Source organism: Bufo bufo, chromosome 5 (genome assembly GCF_905171765.1).
Source record: "Bufo bufo chromosome 5, aBufBuf1.1, whole genome shotgun sequence".
Classification (NCBI taxonomy): Eukaryota; Metazoa; Chordata; class Amphibia; order Anura; family Bufonidae; genus Bufo; species Bufo bufo.
Genome location: NC_053393.1, coordinates 266,947,742 through 266,967,801, shown reverse-complemented (window position 1 = coordinate 266,967,801; position 20,060 = coordinate 266,947,742).

Below are 20,060 nucleotides of genomic sequence, written 5' to 3'. Positions count from 1 at the left end.
AAAGACCACCATAATGCCCCCCAGTAGAAATAATTCTCCTTATAATGTGAGACTGCAAAAATACCCCCTTGTAATGCCCCCAGTTGAGCTAATGTCCCCATAATGTCCCAGTATAAAATACCCCTATATAGTGCCCCCAGTAAATTCCCCCATAGTGCTCGTCTCCCCCCTTCCTGCTAGTGCCCCCCATAATGTACCAGTATAAAATGCCCCATATATAGTGCCCCAGTAGATGCCCCTCAGTGTCCCCCATAATGCCCCCCAATAATGTGCCAGTAAGTGTCCCCATAGATGCCCCCCCATCATGTGCCAGTATCAAGTGCCCCTCTCCTTCCCCCCCCATGTGCCAGTATCATAGTGCCAACCCCCCCATGTGCCAGTATCAAGTGCCTCTCTCATCCCCCCCATGTCCCAGTATCATAGTGCCTCCCCCCCCAAAAAAGTGCCAGTATCAAGTGCCTCTCCCCCCCATGTGCCAGTATCATAGTACCAATCCCACCCATGTGCCATATCAAGTGCCAAACCCCCCACTCCCACGTGCAGTATCAAGTGCCTCTCTCCTCCCCCCCATGTCCCAGTATCATAGTGCCATCTCTCCCCCCCCCAAAAAAAGTGCCAGGTATCAAGTGCCTCTCTCTACCCCCACCCCCCCCCATTGCCAGTATCAGGTGCCAACCCCTCTCCCCCCCCCCCATGTGCCAGTATCAGGTGTCTCTCTCCCCCCCATGTGCCAGTATCAGGTGCCAACCCCCCGCCCCCCATGTGCCAGTATCAGGTGCCAACCCCCCTCCCCCATGTGCCAGTATCAAGTGCATCCCGCTCCCCCCATGGCAGTAACAGTCGGGTATTAAAAAATAATAATAAACACTTATACTTACCTCCATGTCAGCCTCTTCCTGTGTCCCGCCCTGTATGTCCATATATGGAGTCAGTGCTTGTATTTCAGAAAAGTTTCTGCTGGGATTCAAACCCACGACCTTCTGTATCAGAGGCAAAGCACCTAACCACACAGCCATAAGAGCTGCCTTGCTGCTGACTGAAAAAATATGAGACTTCTACTGTTATAGCAGGCTAAGTGTACATCTATACACATGACAGCTGCCCCAACACACCCAGCTATATCTCTATATGACAGCTGTCCCAGCACACTCAGCTCTGCTATATCTCTATATATGATAGCTGCCCCAGCACACCCAGCTCTGCTACATCTAAGGCTACTTTCACACGAGCGTTCGGGTGTCCGCTCGTGAGCTCCGTTTGAAGGGGCTCACGAGCGACCCCGAACGATCCGTCTGGCCCTAATACATTCTCAGTGGAGGCGGATCCACTGAGAATGCATCCGCCTGCCAGCGCTCAGCCTCCGCTCCGCTCAGTGAGCGGACACCTGAACGGGTGTCCGCCTGGCCGTGCGGAGGCGAGCGGATCCGTCCAGACTTATAATGGAAGGCAATGGGGACGGATCCGCTTGAAGATGACACTATATGGCTCAATCTTCAAGCGGATCCGTTCCCCATTGACTTTCAATGTAAAGTCTGAACGGATCCGCTCAGGCTACATTCTGACTTAGAAAATTTTCTAAGTTATAATGCAGACGGATCCGTTCTAAACGGATGCAAACGTCTGCATTATCGGAGCGGATCCGTCTGATGAAACATCAGACGGATCCGCTCCGAACGCTAGTGTGAAAGTAGCCTAAGGCTACTTTCACACCTGCGTTCAGGTGTCCGCTCGTGAGCTCCGTTTGAAGGGGCTCACAAGCGGCCCTGAACGCAGCCGTCCGGCCCTAATGCATTCTCAGTGGAGGCGGATCCACTGAGAATGCATCCGTCTGCCAGCGTTCAGCCTCCGCTCCGCTCAGTGAGCGGACACCTGAACGCTGCTTGCAGCGTTCCGTCCAGACTTACAATGTAAGTCTGGACGGATCCGTTTGAAGATGACACTATATGGCTCAATCTTCAAACGGATCCGCCCCCATTGACTTTCAATGTAAAGTCTGGACGGATCCGCTCAGGCTACTTTCACACTTAGAAATTTTTCTAAGTTATAATGCAGACGAATCCGTTCTGAACGGATGCAAACGTCTGCATTATAGGAGCGGATCCGTCTGATGAAACATCAGACGGACCCGCTCCGAACGCTAGTGTGAAAGTAGCCTAATACACATGACAGCTGCACCAGCACACTCAGCTTTACTATATCTCTATATATGACAGCTGCCCCAGCACACCCAGCTCTGCTACATCTATATATCTTTAAGTATTGCTATACAGTAGATAGATATATAGAGATATAGCAAAGCTGAGCTGCTGGGGCAGCTGTCATGTGTATAGATGTAGCAGAGCTGGGTGTGTTTGGGCAGCTGTCATGTGTATAGATGTAGCAGAGCTGGGTTTGCTGGGGCAGCTGTCATATATAGAGATATAGTAGAGCTGAGTGTGCTGGTGCAGCTGTCATGTGTATTAGATGTAGCAGAGCTGGGTGTGCTGGGGCAGCTATCATATATAGAGATATAGCAGAGCTGAGTGTGCTGGGACAGCTTTCATATAGAGATATAGCAGTGCTGGGTGTGTTGGGGCAGCTGTCATGGGTATAGATGTACACTTAGCCAGCTATAACAGTAGAAGTCTCATATTTTTTTTAATCAGTGGCAATGCAGCCCTTATGGCTGTGTGGGTAAATGTTTTGCCTCTGATACATGGAGGTTGTGGGTTCGAATCCCAGACACATCAGGAGACAGTAAGATTAGATCACATTAGCGAGGGGCCTGGTCCCCGCCGCCGCTGCTGCTGTGAAGGGGCCCTAACATTAAGACAAGAATCAATCATATTTACCTAACTTAAAATAAACTGTCACACACACGCTGCCAGTAGTTTCCCCGGTAGTTACGCCACTGTATGGAGGGGGGAGCAAGTAATGTATGGAGGGGGGAAGGTGTAGGAGTTTATGCAGGGGGTGGGCGGTAATATTGTACGCAGAGTGGGTTAAGGTGTAATATTGTATGAGGAGGTGCCGTGTGATATTGTGTGCGGGGTGTAGTAAGATTGTATGCAGGGGTGCTGTGTAAGATTGTAAGGGGGGGCAGTGTAAGACTGTATGCATAGGGGCTGTGTGGGATTGATATTGCAGAGACTGATTGCATATAATAAAATGCTGGATTTCTCTGCATCGGATCAGAAATGAAGGTACTGTGTGGATTAGTGAGAGGTGCCTGCAGTGTTCTGTAGTCAGTTTACTATGGGTAAGGTTAAATTTACACTTCTGTGCTGCCGCCGTGCCCATATTGTGGACTGTACACTGCGGGGTCTGCAAAACACGACTCTACATCACGGTGTGGACGCATTGACTTGAATGGGTCCATGATCCGTAAGGCTACTTTCACACCTGCGTTAGGTGTGGATCCGTCTGGTATCTGCAAAGACGGATCCGCACCTATAATGCAAACGCTTGTATCCGTTCAGAATAGATCAGTTTGCATTATTCTTTTTTTTTTTAAAGTCTAAGTCAAAACGGATCCTGACTTACATTGAAAGTCAATGAGGGACGGATCCGTTTTCAATTGCACCATATTGTGTCAGTGAAAACGGATCTGTCCCCATTAACTTACATTGTAAGTCAGGACGGATCCGTTTGGCTCCGCATTTGGTGTCCGCATCCAGAGCGGAATTGAGGCGGAACGGAGCAAAACTGATGCATTCTGAACAGATCCTTATCCATTCACAATGCATTGGGGCTGAACTGATCCATTTTGAACCGTGAGAGCCCTGTAACGGATCTCACAAACGGAATTCATAAACTCCAGTTGTGAAGTAGCCTAAGATGTAGTCAAAGATAGGACTTGTCCGCAACACAGGCACAGCGGCTGCACGTGTGAAATTGGCCTAACCCTGCTGACAGACTGCCTGTAACATACATGCTGCTCTCTGTATGGGGCGACCACATTGTATGTAACCTACAGGCTGCTCTTTGTACGGGGCGACCACATTGTATGTAACATACAGGCTGCTCTTTGTACGGGGCGACCACATTGTATGTAACATACAGGCTGTCTTTGTATGGGGCACCACATTGTATGTAACTTACAGGCTGCTCTTTGTACGGGGCGACACATTGTAATGTAACCACAGGCTGCTCTTTGTATGGGGCGACCACAAAGTATGTAACATACAGGCAGCTCTTTGTATGGGGCGACCACTTTGTATGTAACATACAGGCAGCTCTTTGTACGGGGCGACCACATGTATGTAACATACCGTCACAGACGTTCCCACGACAGGTGGCAGGACATTTGTAAGACTGGCAACAAGTGTTTTTTATCTGACATGTTTTCTGTTTGGATCAAATGATGTCTGTGTTGTTTCTGGTGCTTGCCACATCTTTCCGCAGGTGTGGCTATTATGGTCATTTAACCTTCTCTATTTATTTTTGAGTTGTGGATAGCTGGTGTGTGGATCTTGTCGTGCTTTGTGTTGCCATAGCCACTTGAAGTTAAGTGTTTTCTTTTACTTTTGTATTTTGTTTGGGTTATTTTGTGTGTTGCATTTCCCTGTCATTTGTAGGGGGGAAGAAATGCAAATGAGCTCTTAAAGGCTTCTGGTCCGCCCACTAAACCGTTTTTTTTTTTTTACTAATAATCCATATACTGCGAGCTCTGCATACATAAGTAAATAATCATTTCCGGTCAGTAGAATTTGATAAAAAGCTATTTTTAAAATATGCAAATTACCTTGCTACCAGCAAGTAGGGCGGCTACTTGCTGTAGCAGCCGCATCCTCCGATCCTAAAGACCCCACTCCGCATTGTGATTGACAGGGCCAGGGAACGGAATCGTCCTCTGCTGGCCCTGCCTGTTAGCATTCAAAATCTGGCGCCTGCGCCGCGGCCGTACCTATCTTCAATCTGCGCAGGCACATTGTACAGTATGTAACATTTAGGCTGCTAGCTGTACGGGGGCGACCACATTGTATGTAACATACAGGCTGCTAACTGGGGCGACCACATTGTATGTAACATACAGGCTGCTATCTGTATGGGGCGACCACGTTGTATGTAACATATAGGCTGCTATCTGTACGGGACAACCACATTAGTAACATAGTTATATAAAGCCGAAAAAGACATCTGTCCATCCAGTTCGGCCTATATCCTGCAAGTTGATCCAGAGGAAGGCAAAGAAAAAAGCTGTGAGAGAGAAGCCAATTTTCCGCATTTAAGGGGGAAAAAATTTCTTCCCGACTCCAATCAGGCAATCAGAATAACTCCCTGGATCAACGACCCCTCTCTAGTAGTTATAGCCTGTAATATTACTCCAGAAATACAAACCGGATTCCAAAAAAGTTGGGACACTAAACAAATTGTGAATAAAAACTGAATGCAATGATGTGGAGATGGCAAATGTCAATATTTTATTTGTAATAGAACGTAGATGACAGATCAAACGTTTAATCCGAGTAAATGTATAATTTTAAAGGAAAAATACATTGATTCCAATTTTCACGGTGTCAACAAATCCCAAAAAAGTTGGGACAAGTAGCAATAAGAGGCTGGAAAAAGTAAATTTGAGCATAACGAAGAGCTGGAAGACCAATTAACACTAATTAGGTCAATTGGCAACATGATTGGGTATAAAAAGAGCTTCTCAGAGTGGCAGTGTCTCTCAGAAGCCAAGATGGGTAGAGGATCACCAATTCCCACAATGTTGCGCAGAAAGATAGTGGAGCAATATCAGAAAGGTGTTACCCAGCGAAAAATTGCAAAGGACTTTGCATCTATCATCATCACTGTGCATAACATCATCCGAAGATTCTGAGAATCTGGAACAATCTCTGTGCGTAAGGGTCAAGGCCGTAAAACCATACTGGATGCCCTGATCTCCGGGCCCTTAAACGACACTGCACCACAAACAGGAATGCTACTGTAAAGGAAATCACAGAATGGGCTCAGGAATACTTCCAGAAACCATTGTCAGTGAACACAATCCACCGTTGCCAGCTGAAACTCTACAATGCAAAGAAGAAGCCATTTCTAAGAAAGATCCACAGCTCAGGCGTTTCACTGGCCAGGGATCATTTAAAATGGAGTGTGGCAAATGGAAGACTGTTCTGTGGTCAGACGAGTCACGATTCGAAGTTCTTTTGGAATCTGGAAAGCCATGTCATCCGGACCAAAGAGGACAAGGACAACCCAAGTTTGTTATCAACGCTCAGTTCAGAAGCCCTGCATCTCTGATGGTATGGGGTTGCATGAGTGCGTGTGGCATGGGTCAGCTTGCATGTCTGAAAAAGGCACCATCAATGCAGAAAAATATATTCAGGTTCAGAACATATGCTCCCATCCAGACGTCATCTCTTTCAGGGAAGACCTGCATTTTTCAACAAGATAATGCCAGACCACATTCTGCATCAATCACAACATCATAGCTGCGTAGGAGAAGAATCCGGGTACTGAAATGGCGCATCATAAAGAGGAAGGTGCAACAAAAAAGGCCCAAGACGATTGAACAGTTAGAGGCCTGTTATTAGACAAGAATGGGAGAGCATTCCTATTTCTAAACTTGAGAAACTGGTCATCCTCGGTCCCCAGACGTCTGTTGAGTGTTTGTAAGAAGAAGGGGAGATGCCACACAGTGGTGAAAATGGCCTTGTCCCAACTTTATGGGGATTTGGACACCATGAAATTCTGATTCAACATATTTTTCCCTTAAAATGGTAAATTTTCTCAGTTTAAACTTTTGTTCCGTGATTTATGTTCCTATTCTGAATAAAATATTAGAAGTTGGCACCATCCACATCATTGCATTCAGTTTTTTAAAATTCATGATATGTATAGTGTCCCAACTTTTTTGGAATCCGGTTTGTACATCCAGGCCACTCTTCAACTATTTTAGTGAACTCACCATCACCACCTCCTCAGACAGAGAGTTCCATAAGTCTCACTGCTCTTACCGTAAAGAATCCTCTTCTATGTGTACAAACCTTCTTTCTTCCAGACGCAGAGGATGTCTCCCTTGTCACAGTCCTGGGGATAAATAGATGATGGGAGAGATCTCTGTACTGTCCCCCTGATATATTTATACATAGTTATTAGATCACCCCTCAGTCCGTCTTTTTTCTAAAGTGAAATAACCCTAATTTTGATAATCTTTCAGGGTACTGTAGTCCCCCCCCCCCCCCCCCATTCCAGTTATTACTTTAGCTGCCCCTGTCTAGCTCTGCTATGTCTGCCTTGTTCACAGGAGCATCTATGCCCCTTTTGATGCAACCCACTATCTTATTGGCCTTGGCAGCAGCTGCCTGACATTGGTTTTTACAGCTTAGTTTGCTGTTCACTTAAATTCCTAGTCCTTTTCCATGTCAGTGTACCGAGTGTTTTACCATTTAGTATGTACGGGTGACTTGCATTATTCCTTCCCATGTGCATAACCTTACATTTGTCAGTGTTAAACCTCATCTGCCACTCTCTGCCCAAGCCTCTAATCTATCCAGACCCTATTGTACAACGAAGTGAAATCTAGGGGGCGGAGCCTGCGCCGTACGAGATGGCTGCATAGTCTAACTGCTCCGTTTCATACATCGCCCTAATAGCCTGTAATCACAGCGTGGAGTAACTAAAATGGTTAAAATAGGGGGCTCAAAGGCTGGAGATGTCGCGGGTCAACAAAAATAATCTGCAAGTGGCGGCGAAATGGATAAATTTATCAAGAAAGCAGCCGCTGCAGCCGTCGCCCGAGAAAGCAAGATGGCGCCGGACACTCCTCGCTGCCCGAACCGCAGACAAGCGGAACACCAAACACAAGACTGGGACAGCGGAGACGACATAGATGGTCATCATACAAGACGTGAGGCAGATAGGCAGAAGGGTTGAGTCCCTGGAAGACGCACAGACAAGCGTTATTTAAAACCAACAAGCGCTGTCGCAAAGCATCCATTCGATTCAAAAGAACCTGAACTCCATGTATTCCGCCATTGAGGACCAGGAGAATAGAGGTAGGCGCAACAACTTACGTTTTCGCTGCATACCCGAGACTGTAGCTACAGGAGACCTCTCCAAACACTGTAGTGCAGATCTGCCTATCCCTCCTAGGCCCCGATACGGCACACAAGGTTATCTTGGAGCAGGCCCACAGAGCCTTAAAGCCAAAACAGGCTCCCTCTGAACCGCCCAGAGACGTAATTTGTAAATTCTTGGCATTACCTGTTAAGGAAGCGATTATGTTCAAAGCCCGTTCTAGCGGTTCAATTCAGTGGGATGGCAAAAACATATTAATATTTCAAGATCTGGCCCATGGGCGTCCGCAGGAGGGGGGCAAGGGGGGGGCAAGTGCCCCCCCCCCTGGCCCGCCGCAAACTAACCCAGTACTTTCTTAAGTTATTCCTATTTTGTTGCGGTCGGCGGTGGCCGCAGGCCGACTAACAACAGCACTGAGTGGAAATCACACGCCCGGCCTGAAAGAGTGAGGAGGGGGCGGGGCCCGCGGCCGCTCTGAGCTCCGCTGCCTGGCCTGCCTGTCTCTAGACTCTGCAGACAGTGGCTGCTGGAGCGTGCCGCAGGCTCGCAGCTGCCGCACAGCACAGGCACATGAACGTGATGTTGCCAGGGAGCTCCGCCCCCAGTAGAGCCTGCCTGTCACTGACCCTGAGCCAAGTTCGGTAACGGTTACAACATCAAGTTCCAAGTTCCTATTCCAACAGTCCACAGTAAGTTACCGTTATTACAGGAATTTATATTGTACAAAGAAAGATAACATAAACAACAAGTGGATGGATCATGATGAGATGGTGGAGGATGATGGATCCCATGTCTGCCACTGGTCTGACCCATGAGATGGAGTGGGAGAAATGTGCCTGGGGAGGGGGGGGGGGGGAGAGATGTGCTGCTGACACTGGCCCTTGGGGGGGCCCGAGGGGAAGAAATGTGCCATTCAGGGGGTGTGGAGGGTCACAGGTGGGAAGTGTGCTGCCATGATGGAGGGGGGGGAGAAATAATGTGACGCGAAGGGGGTGATGTAAAAAGAAGTGGGTGATGACGGGTCACGGGACATGGAGGGGGAGAAATGTGACATTAAGGCCGGGGCACGGGGGGGGCATCATTGGGGGCACTTTTTACTGGCACATTATTAGGCTGCACTATAGGGTCACTTCTTACTGGCACATTATTGGGGGGCACTATGGGGGCACTTCTTGCCAACACATTATTAGTGGGCACTATAGGGGCATCTACAGAGGGCGAGGCTACAAAGAAGTGGTATGTTATATGGAGGGCTCTGTACAGTAGTATTTTATGCTGGGACACATTATGGTGGGTACTATGGGGAAGGGGGAGAGGAATACTATGGAGTGATCTACGGGGGGCAATAAGAAGGGGTATTTTATGCTTGCAAATTATGGGGGACACTGAGGGAATCTACTGGGGCACTATATATGGGGCATTTTATATTGGTACATTATGGGGGGCACTAGGAGGAAGGGGGGAGAGGAGCACTATGCAGGATTTACTGGGGGCACTATATAGGGGTATTTTATACTGGTACATTATGGTGGCACTATGGGGACATTAGCTCAACTGGGGGCATTACAAGGGGGTATTTTTTGCACTGTCTAATATAAGGAGAATTATTTCTACTGGGGGGCATTATGGTGGGCTTCATTACTCCCCTATGGTATGACCCCCTAGTAGCAGCACCAGCCTCTCCCTGCTCTGCTATCCCTCTGCCCCTTCTCCAAATCCTTATTATGAAATCTTTCTCATTAGGATAAAACACAACATCAGCTCCGCCGAGCCCCCGGCCAAAGTGTGAAGTGGCGTCCGAGATCCCCAAGGGCCAAGCAAGTAATTGTAAGTTTTCATGTAAAATATATTTATGTTATACACATATAGCCTACACTGTGCCACACAGTATACAGTTTCTTCTGTATGAACGTCCACAAATTAAATCTCCAAACTGATTGATGAACCAGATGTGTGGGCCACGATTAAACCTATTATTGTTTTTATTGATGAGAGTACTCCCTGAGTGTTAGGTGTGGGGTGACCAGGCGGTATATGAAGGGGCAATACTGGTATTATATGGACAGCAGACATGGCATCCTCTGGGCAGTACTGTCTATGGTGAATTCATCCTTAACAAGCACCCTGACTGCCACCTGCTTGGCTATCAGTGAGTGACAGTCAGTCAGTGTCACAGTGTGACTACTGAGTTACTCCCTGACCCTGAGTGTTAGTTGTGGGGTGAGTCACTGATAGCCAAGCAGCAGGCAGTGAAGTGCCATGAGAGCCAGGCCAAGCAGGTGGCAGTCAGGGTGCTGTTGAAGGATGACCATAGACAGTACTGCCCAGAGGATGCCATCTCTGCTGTCCATATACCAGGCAGTATTGCCCCTTCAATCATATACCGCCTGGTCAGGGTGACCAGGCAGGCGGTATATGAAGGGGTAATACTGGTGGTAGGCCTGGTATTCTGCAGACCATCTGCTTGTAAGTTACATATGACAATGTGGATACAACTTTGTATTCCTGGCACTTATAATATCCATTTAAGCTTTTCCATCACGTTGCACAGCTCATGCATTATTATACTTTGTGATAATGAATATGCTCCTCCCCTTCATTACATTCTCAGAAACAAGCAGAGCATGGATGTCAATAAAATTATGCCCCCCCCCTGGAAAAATTTCTGCGGACGCCCATGATCTGGCCCAATCCACTCTGAAAAAGTGTAGAGCAATAAAGCCATTAACCGACTGGCTCAGGGTCAACAAAATAATCTACAAATGGACCTTCCCCTTTGGCATTTCCTTTATGTTTGAAGGCCGCAGAATGTCCATAACCTCATTCCAAGACCTGGAAACAGCATACGAATTCCTGGGTTGCGGTCCTTTAAACATCCAAAATTGGGATCCTATCCAGGATATATCGGACTTACCGATCCTTCCACAAGTGGAACCATGAGAAAAACAACGCACCCCAAAATCCCAAAGAAGCAGAAGAAACACCCCGGGTCCAACTCCAAGACGCCTGCCAGTAGTGAAGATTCCTTAGTCGATTCCTGTCATACACTAATAGAAGTATTTAAGTGACATATTTCTCTATGCATTTGAACACTTCAACTCTTTCCCCTGTCATTTTCCTCCTTCTGCATCTTACTACTATAACATCTCCCTCTGATCTCTGACTTTTCTATATTCAATGGTTACCAAATTTAACCAAGGGCGATACTACTGTTGTGGAAATTTTATTAGGATGTGTTTGTAATATATTGTGTATTGTCATCATGTCTCTCAGTGTCAGGGTAAACCATTGGAGTGGATATCTTCCCGTGTATGTCCTGTCACAGCTGCTGGGCGCAGAGGTCTCCGTCGGCGAATGGTCCATGTGCTAAGCACTGGGCTGTGAGCCGGGGGAGACTGATGTGTTCAGCAGAGCAGTGTTTTGTTGGCTGATGTATGGACGCCGGCTAGGGCCCCCGCGCAAGACGCAGATTTATTGGCTTGGCGTGGATGCATTTGTTAAGAGAACAATATATGAAAGGAACGTCTGTTTGTTGTCTCAAGTGCGCCTGATTAGCCGCTGGAGATAATGACGTTGTCCTGTAAATAAACATGCATGAGGATCATAGTAACTTTATCTGGCATTGATCACTGAGCAAAGCTGGATAAAGTTAACTCCAGTGGTTATAAGATACATGTGTTTGTTAGCTGGCTATGTTATTCTAAATGATAGTGTCTTGTCTTCCTATGTCATCACTTCCTGCATCCTTGTCACATGAAGTAAATCGTCGGGTGATGGGCCAGCCCCTTTTCTATTGTTACTGTGACTAAATAAAAGGTGAGCAGACTGTGGAGGAGGGCAGTTGCTCAGCAGAACTAAACATGAAAACACCTTTGTCTGACTGCGGTTGAGGGATTTGCCTGTCCTTACACAAACTCTGATGAGAGCGGATTTCTACTATTAATATTTCTATAACAGTTGGCGAGCACAGTTAGGGAGATAATTTTTTTTCCCCGTTATCAGCAGAACTTAAAGGAGATACAGCTTGATTTTCAAAAAGCAAAAAAGGCCATCATAAGGTAATAAAATCCTTTTCCTTACTCTCATTTTTGAGAAAGTTTTGCTCTTTGTGAATCTCCAATCTGCTGATTTTTTAGGAAATAAATCTACTGAAAGAACCTTTTGGTGTATGTGGTTGTTGTCTGCTGCGTCAAGGGGTGTAAGGACAGGGTGAGTGCTTTTCCTTTGTGTTGATTGTACAGAGATTGTACCGAGATTGTGATGTGTGTGCTGAGTAGTACAGAGTATTGTGTTTTTTTTGTAACTTCTTAACTTTTATATTACTGTGATTTTGTAAGAGGCGATTTTATAGAGGCAGCAATTGGTTTTAGTGTTTGTACATTAGAGACAGCATTTAGAGAGTATTTTTGTATTGTTAGCCCGCAGAGTGGAGGTTTGCTCTGGTTTCGGGGGTGGGGAACAGGGAATATAGAAACTGTTTTGTTTAGTTTTGTTTTCCTATTGCTGGATATTGTAGATACTATCTTGTCTTCCTTTGTGTGAAGGCCATGTGGTTTTGTCGGCCATTTTATTTTCCTTTGTGTCTGTCAGGCCATGTGGTTTTGTCGGCCATCTTTAATCTCATTTGTGTGAAGAACATGTGGCTTTGGCAGACATCTTGGTGAGTTGGTGCTGCAGATTTTAACAAGGAATTTATTTACCATATTTTTCACCCTATAAGACGCACCGGCCCATAAGACGCACCTAGGTTTTTGGGGAAATAAGAATTTTTTTTTTTTTTAACCAAAAGGTGTGCTTTTGGTGGGTTTGGAACTAATGGTGGTCTGTGGATGGTACTATTACTGGGGATCTGTGGATGATTGACACTGTTATGGGGGGATCTGTGGATGACGGACACTGTTATGGGGGGATCTGTGGATGACGGACACTGTTATGGGGGGATCTGTGGATGACGGACACTGTTATGGGGGGATCTGTGGATGACGGACACTGTTATGGGGGGGATCTGTGGATGACAGACACTGTTATGGGGGGATCTGTGGATGACGGACACTGTTATGGGGGGATCTGTGGATGACGGACACTGTTATGGGGGATCTGTGGATGACAGACACTGTTATGGGGGGATCTGTGGATGACGGACACTGTTATGGGGGGATCTGTGGATGACGGACACTGTTGTGGGGTGAATCTGTGGATGACGGACACTGTTAAGGGGGGATCTGTGGATGACGGACACTGTTACAGGGGGGATCTGTGGCTGGCACTGTTACAGGGGGAATCTGTGGCTGGCACTGTTACAAGGGGGATCTGTGGATGGCACTGTTACAGGGGGGATCTGTGGCTGGCACTGTTATATATGTGCCATCCACAGACCCCCCACCCCATAACAGTGCCATCCACAGACCCCCCCAGCCCATAACAGTGCCATCCACAGACCCCCACCCCTTAACTGTGCCATCCACGGATGTTATCCACAGATCCCCCCCCCCCCCGCCGCCGCCGCCCCCCCAGTATACAAATATAAAATGTCTTATTCAATTAAAAATTATTACACATGCCCCCTCACTCCTAATAGTACCTTACATCCTAATAGCTTCTGTACAATGCCGGCAGGCAGGCCGGGCGGACGGCGCGTCACTCACTGACGTCACTTGCCTGTGCCGCCTGCTTCATTCATAAAGTAGGCGGCGCAGGCACGTGACATCAGGGAGTTACGCTGCCGCCTGCCCGGCCTGCCAGCATTGTACAGAAGCTATACAGAAGGTACTATTAGAAGTGAGGGGGCATGTTTAATAACTACCGTATTAATTGAATAAGACATTTTATATTAGTATACCGGAGTGGCGGGGCTATAGTACAGTGACTGCACCGCCCCGCCGCAATTGCCGGCCCCAGCTCCTCCTCCCAGTCCCGCCCCCGCCCGCTCGTACATCGCATCCAGCAATGTTAAACTGTCAGCATTTGCCCCATAAGACGCAGGGGCATTTCCCCCCCATTTTTGGGGGGGGAAAAGTGTGTCTTATGGGGGCGAAAAATACGGGATTTGTTTGTTTTTGCCTCAAATGTCGGTTTTGTCCAGAATAGTTATCTTTTCTTTTTGTAACCTTTCTATGTACAGTTTGATTTTGTGTTGGTAAGTTTTGTGCTGGATATCAGTTGAGTGTTCGGTTATGGTATAGCTCAGTGACCAGTCTGATACAGGAATCATTGTGTGAGCATTAGTGGCAGTTTAGCGGTGGAATTGTCCTATAGTTGATGATTCTGCTTAATGTTTGTATATCTGTGGCTGTTACACTGAATTGTAGAATTGTTTGGCATAATTAATACAGGTACTACAGTGTAGAAAGGCTGTTCTTGTAGTTCTGTGCCAAAAGTATTGGGACAACTCCTAGAAATTGGTACCAGTGTTTTGTTTTCTTGTGCAATGGAAAGTATTTTTAAAGAAGTTGTAAAGTTGAAGGACACGGTGGCCATTCTTCAAGCTATGCAGGGATCTACTGATCCATGGCTGCAGGCTCAGAATTGTGTAGCAAACCTGATCGGTACCAAAAAATTTCGCAAAAGGAAAGGCAAGTATGCTCTGATTTTTGCTGCTGGGTGGATAGCAGATAAATATCAGTAGTCTTGTAGGCTGAAGCTGAGTTTAGAAGGAGAAGTGGAAAATTTTTAAGTGGAAATTGTTAAATTGAGAACTCTTGTCCAGCAGGCAGCTGAAGCTAGCGCTAATTATGAATGTACTGTGAGGTGTAATACTGAGCTCCAAAACAAGAATGAATGGTTATCTGAAAGCACGCACAGGGTGCTGTAAGGGAATTGTCTGCTCTCTGCAGGAGGACAGAGGATGAGCATTGTCGGTGCTTAGTGCAGCCGGAGTCATTGAGAGAACCGTTGGAGAGTAATGTGTCTGGGATTAGAGGAAATGTATGGGCTGTAAGCATGGAGAAGTCTGAGGACTATGGGTCACATAGTAGATCCAACTCAGGGATGGAGATGGACAATGTGTCTGACCTTGGAGTTGGAAGTGTTAACACAATGCCAGAAGATTCCTCAGATGAGTCCGTGGTAAGTGGACTCAATACAGATAGTAGTGTGGGATCTAGTCATGCTAGGATGATTAATGTTGTGCACCAAGTCAAATCACCATGTGCCCAGACAAGGTATTGTGCAGGAAGACAAGCTATTCATTTTGCATGCAGGGAATACGGGCACATTGCACGATATTGTGACGTTGCTAATGGCAACAGACACAGGTATGTTAAGTACCCCAGAACCACACCTAGAAGAAAAGTGGTTTATTCAGCAAGGTGGGGTAATGGTCCCAGACATAGTTCTTTGCAAAGGCAGAGAACCCAGGGACAGCCAAGGTCATTGATCAATGAAGCAGATTTTGAATCCCAATATGAACTGTGAAAATGTGAAGCTCAGAGAGGAAAGAGATCGGTTCCTGGAATTCAGTAGAGTTTTTAATTTTTGTGTGCCAGAAAAGGGTAAATTAAAAGGTCTTTATAATCCATTTTAACTCTAAGACCTAATTTAAATAGATTTTTCCCTTCCCCTAAAAAAAAAAAAAAAAAAAAACGGTTTTGGGACCTTGTAATGTTAAATCTTATTTCTTTGGTAAAATTAATCTGAAGCTGGTTTGGGGCTGGGCAAATTAACATTTCAATGACTGGGTGGGTAGAAATTCTTTGCTCACGGTTTCAGGTGAACCCTCCAAAACACTGATTTGTTAATTGAGGCCTATACAGTTGTATGTTTTCCAAAGGGTTTTTGTATTTGAGGTTTGGTTTTAAGTTAAAAAATTATTCTTTTTTTACTGAATCTCAATGTATATAGCAAGACTTCCTGTAACTGAAGTTTTCTACGTTTTCTTTTACTAACCCATTTTAATTTTTTCGTTTTTTGATGTAATCAAGTTTTAGTCCGTTTTTCCTTTTTACTAACCCATTTTTATTTTTAGTCTATTACCCAGTTTTTCCTTTTTCATATTTTGTCGCTTTTCTTTTTCTTTTTCTCTTTCTCTCCCTCTCTCTCTCTCTTTCCCTCTCTCTTCTCTGTAGATTTGGTTGGGAGTACTGGGGGTCTCATGATATTGTGTGGGAACTACAGTCTGAATTCAAGGGTTGCTGCTGAGCGAGAGGTTTTTGATCAGTCACTGCAAAAAGGGCTTCGTGTGCTGTTCAGCTTGACTATATAGAATAATATAGGCAAAGGAAAGTGAGTTGATGAGCTTTTTTTAAGGAGACAAGGTGATATATATCACCCAGGCATACCAATAGCTGTGTGAGTAACCCCTTTCCCCACAGGAGTACTGTGTGTTTGTTTCCTGTGCGCCCCTCGTCCCCACAAAAGGTACTGTGTGTTCTCTGTGTGTACCCCGTCCCCACAGGAGTACTGTGTGTTTCCTGTGCGCACATTCCACTCCAGGTCAATTGGAAGCCCTATCCTGTGGTCAGGTCAATATTCAGAGCCAAAACCGAGGCTGGTATATCTCATTAGGAGACTCTGAGAGCCACCGTGTGTCGGCGAGAGCCCTTTTCCTCACACTGCTACTCCTTTTCCTGAGGTCTAACTAGGGTGAACGGAGTCTGTGTGTCTGTGCCTGAAATCCTAGGGCAACTCAGAGGCGAACGAAGGGGAGTAGCAGCCGTCCAGGCGTGTGTCGCGGGATAATGTAGGTGGACGCACCTACAGCATGGGTGTAGGGGAATCTAGTGAACAGAAGGGTACCACTTCTAACTATAGGACAGCCAAGCAGTACATAAAATCCATATATGGAGGAGGAGTTGTTAAGCCCCTCAAAGATTGGCACCAAGGGACTGTAGGTTCAGAGTGGACCATCCCCAAAGAAGGGACCTTTTGAGGTCTGGATTGGGAAAAAGTTTGTCAGTGAATTCCCCACTAGACTGCAAAGCCATGGTTCCCTCCAGAAAGCATGACTGTGGTTGCACGAATCCATCGATCTCCAGTAACAGGGCATTCAAAAGTCCCAGACAGTGCAAACTAACACTGTCATGTACTCCCGTCCAGCTAAAGCTAAAGAGTCCAATAGAAGCTTTTTTCTCTCTCTCTCTCTCTCCCTCCCTCTCATCCCTCCCTAATCTCTCTATATAACCTTGAGACGATGCACCATGTTGAATCCAGCTTCTCTTCATCCTGGTGTTAAGGACGATGAGAAGGGGGGGAAAGTGGTGCAGAAAACAACAATCTTCAAACTATTCTAACCTCTCAACTGTCAATCAATTTTCTAACCTAGTAGGGAATTACATTGAGAACCATCACGACTGTCTTTTCTTTGACGGTACTTGGGTCAGATTTTTGCAAAGAAGGTAAAAATCACGGCCGATCCATTGCCTGAATGTTTCGCTATAACCCCTATTCCATCAGGGATGCCCCCAGGCAGCCCCACGGGTTATCACCGGATGTCCACCACCGGATTCGGGAGTCTCTTCCGGACCCAGACTCAATAACCAGTGTTCATTCAACCAGGTTATTGGGTCATGCTAAAGATACATCCGAGGACGGGACTAGAGCCGAGATATCTTGTCCCATTCCAGGTGCTGCTGATGACGCCAACCTCTCTGAAGTTCGAGGGACGAGACAACTGGATCCACACGGGTCACTGCAAGAAGCTACTCAATTAAGTCAAAGAATGAAGAGTATCACTTTTGTTTATTTGTTTAGGGAGGGAAATGCACATCAAACTAGCCAGGGCCACAAGGAAACATTTGTTGATAGCACTGATTTTACATTTTTTGAGGGTAATATCAGCTATAGGTTTAATAATAGCTCTGGCTCCTGCTCCTCGCTTGGTAATCCTGTATGGGTGTCCGGGCAGCTAGGCGGCCCGTAGATGTGGTAAAGGGCATAAGTTTGTGGGATCCTCCAGTTGTGAGGAAGGTATAGCGGTCAACCTTACTAATGAAACTCCCGATCTCTTTAATAACACCCATAGACCAGATTATATCTGATGGAAAGAAAGGTGTGATGTTCAGACTCAGGGAGCGATCCCTCAGTCTATTCAGTTATTACTGGAAGCCTGTGACTGTCAGAAGTTCTTGTGTGGAGTTGACGGGTCCATACTATTTTCTATGTGGGTTAGCCGCTTATAAGGTAATTCCCCCTAATGCCAGAGGTTCATGTGTCCTGGTGAAGCTTGTCCCTGTATCTTACGTTGCAGCCGATTGGGATAAACTAATGGTGTGGAAGTAGGTAAGAAGGGTAGGGAGAGCTGGAAGGGAGTTGTTTTCTGGCTGGACGGGATAGGGAGTTGGACTTATGAAGCGATTGAACAATTTCTCATCCATAGTGGATGAGATGTTCAAAGAAACCGTTGAGGCAGTGAGAGAGATCACTGAGAAACATCAGTAGAGCGTCCAGAGGAGGGTTTCTGTGAATTAGATGACGGTTATACCTGGCTAGCAGACACCATTGACAAGGGTCAGGCCCATACTGACAGGAGCAGGGCAGAGGCGGAGCTATGACTAGGGAGGGTTGGAATCCTTTTTAAAGCTTTGGGAGGTCTTGGGGCTCACTGGTTTTCCATTGGATCCGGCCGAAAGGAAATAGGACATGTACTTATGTTTTTTTGTTTCCATTCCTTATATAAGCCGGAGTAAGATGTTCCTGAAGTCTAATCGACTGAGTTACTGATGCCCGAACAGACAAGATGCCCTGAAGACCAAACCATGGACCAGATGCAGAGGATTCCAAACCAGCTGGCGACCAGCGCGAAACACAACCTCCTGAGTCAGCTCACGAAGAAAAGTATCTCTGAGTCAAGATTTGTTTTTGAGCTACGGGTCAAGATTGACTTTCTGTTTTCCATCATCTGTTTTGTTTTATATATTCAGAACTTTTCATAGACAAGACAGTTTTTTTTCAAAGAAGAATATCGAGATTCATCAAGGGACACTGGGGAGCATATGACAAAGAGGAGGGACTGTTGTGGAAATTTTATTAGGATGTGTTTGTAATATATTGTGTATTGTCATCATGCCTCTCAGTGTCAGGGTAAACCATTGGAGTGGATATCTTCCTGTGTATGTCCTGTCACAGCTGCTGGGCGCAGAGGTCTCCGTCGGCGAATGGTCTATGTGCTAAGGACTGGACTGTGGGCCGGGGGAGACTGATGTGTTCAGCAGAGCAGTGTTTTGTTGGCTGATGTATGGACGCCGGCTAGGGCCCCCGCGCAAGACGCAGATTTTTTTTTGCTTGGCGTGGATGCATTTGTTAAGAGAACAATATATGAAAGGAACGTGCGTTTGTTGACTCTAGTGTGCCTGATCAGCCGCTGGAGATAATGACGTTGTCCTGTAAATAAACATGCATGAGGATTATAGTAACTTTATCTGGCATTGATCACTGAGCAAGGCTGGATAAAGTTAACTCCAGTGGTTATAGGATACATGTGTTTGTTAGCTGGCTATGTTATTCTAAATGATGGTGTCTTGTCTTCCTATGTCATCACTTCCTGTATGTCATCACTTCCTGCATCCTTGTTACATGAAGTAAGTGGTCGGGTGATGGGCCAGCCCCTTTTTTATTGTTACTGTGACTAAAGGTGAGCAGACTGTTGAGGGCAGTTGTTCAGCAGAACTGAACATGAAAACACCTTTGTCTGACTGCGGTTGAGGGATTTGCCTGTCCTTACACAAAGTCTGATGAGAGTAGATTTCTACTATTAATATTTCTATAACACTACACAGAACCAAGTTCTCTCTCCCCCTTACATATACATATTCATTCCAATTCTTCAGTAATTTGAGTTTTTCTTGAAGTTTCACTTCTATAAAGTTATAACTGTTCATTACTTTATAATGGTCAAGATAATACTCTGGGCTAAATGTTGATATGGATACAGACAGGTACTATTGCAGTAATCAGATCTATGTAAATCTTTCATGGACTCAATATGCCCCTCACGGAATACCTTGGGGTGTCTTCTTTCCGAAATGGGGTCACATGTGGGGTATTTATACTGCCCTGGCATTTTAGGGGCCCTAAAGCGTGAGAAGAAGTCTGGAATCCAAATGCCTAAAAATGCCCTCCTA